The sequence below is a fragment of the Gossypium arboreum genome, chromosome 11 (assembly GCF_025698485.1).
Source record: "Gossypium arboreum isolate Shixiya-1 chromosome 11, ASM2569848v2, whole genome shotgun sequence".
Classification (NCBI taxonomy): domain Eukaryota; kingdom Viridiplantae; phylum Streptophyta; class Magnoliopsida; order Malvales; family Malvaceae; genus Gossypium; species Gossypium arboreum.
Window position 1 is genome coordinate 86,579,487 of NC_069080.1, and position 1,801 is coordinate 86,581,287.

Consider the following 1,801-nt stretch of genomic DNA (forward strand, 5'->3'; position numbering starts at 1 on the left):
ATGCCTAAGGTGTCCAATTTGAAGTTAGGGACTAAATTGAATAAGTTGCAAAATATGTGTTTCTAGAAGCTTTTAGTATGAAATAGCTTTGGATTGTTAATTAGAGGTCCTTAAATAGTAATTTGCAGAATTTTTAATTTTATGGACAAAAATGGGCATGCATGGATAAATTTTGAAAGTTTATTAAAAAAGACATTTTGGTCATTTGGTTAATAAAAGATTAAAAAGGGAAAAATCAAGCAAAATTTGCTCATTTTTTCCATGTCATAGCCGAAACTCCCAAGCTCTCCACAGTTAGGGTTTTTCAACTTTCAAGCTTGATAGTAAGTACATCCTAGCCCCGTTTTTAATGTTCTTTATGTTTTTGATATCCTTGAAGCATGATCTAGCTATTTCTACCCTGATTTTAAGATAGGGTTCATGTTCAGAAATTTACCCATGTGTGTCATGCATGTATTTTGATAATTAATGAAGGAATATGGAAGTTTGGTGTTAGATGAACATCTTTTTCTAAGTTATTTTTTCATGAAAACACCAAAAAGGACTTGTTTGTAAAACATATAAAAATAGGTGTTAAAAATGTGATTTGATGAAAAATGTGGGCTGTTATAAGAGTGAATATGAATTGGCTAGGCTTAAGTAAGAAAGAGATTGGACAGATTTCATTTTACGAGCTTAAGGACCAAAGTGTAAATATGTGAAAGTTTAGGGGCAAAATTGTATTTTTTCCAAAGTATGATTTATGCACTAATTTGAATAATGTGATAATTAAATGAGTGAAATTTTCTATTTTATATCAAGAAAAATAGAGTCCGGACCTAAACCGAGGAAAGAACAAGGTTGTATTTATTAACCTAATCTTTCTTTCTCTTGGCAGGTTTTTATAGTTTATGACTAGAAGAAACCCATCGGGACCATTACTTTTTGACGAAGAAATCGATCGTACAGTTCGTAGAAACCAAAGAGAAATAAGGCACAGCTTAAGATACACGGAGAACGAGCAAGAAGACAATACTTAACCCCCAACCGAAGAGATGGCTGAAAACCAAGGCAATCCGCTACCTCCTGCAATCGCGGTTAATCAAAATCCTGCTCCACACACTATGTATGATTATGCTAACCTTCTTTAACAGGAACTGAATCAAGTATAGTTAGACCTGCTGTAGCTGCAACTACTTTTGAATTAAAACCTAACACTATTCAAATGATACAACAATTTGTTCAGTTTGATGGTTTGCAGGATGAGGATCCCAACGCTCATTTAGCCAACTTCTTAGAACTATGCGATACATTTAAAATTAATGGCATTTCTGATGATTCCATATGTCTTCGGTTGTTTCCCTTTTCATTGAGGAATAAAGCTAAACAGTGGTTGAACTCATTACCACGAGGGTCAATTACTACTTGGGAACAAATGACTAAAAAAATTTTACTAAAATATTTTCTTCCGGCTAAAATGGCTAAATTACGTAATGATATCTCTTCTTTTGTGCAGATGGATTTAGAAACACTATACGATGCATGGGAGAGATACAAGGACCTTTTGAGAAGATGCCCTCACCATGGGTTACCGCTTTGGCTCCAAGTACAAACATTTCACAATGGTCTAAATCCTTTGACTTGGCTAATGGCTGACGCAACGGCGGGCGGAACCATCAACAATAAAACACTGGAAGATGCCTATGAGTTTATAGAGGAGATGTCCGTGAATAACTATCAGTGGCAAGTCTTAAGGACAAAGCCAATGAAAATAGTCGGCGTTTATAATGTAGATTCGGTCACCATGCTCTCTAATCAGGTA

The 1,801-nt window shown here is 34.9% G+C and overlaps 1 non-coding gene across 1 annotated transcript; it reads right to left on the reverse strand.

Moving 5' to 3' along the window:
* Positions 1 to 1,462: 1,462 nt before the first annotated feature.
* Positions 1,463 to 1,569, reverse strand: LOC128284901 (small nucleolar RNA R71). The gene has a single exon (XR_008275320.1). It is a non-coding gene; the product is annotated as a small nucleolar RNA R71 (small nucleolar RNA).
* Between the last annotated feature and the right edge of the window lie 232 nt (positions 1,570 to 1,801).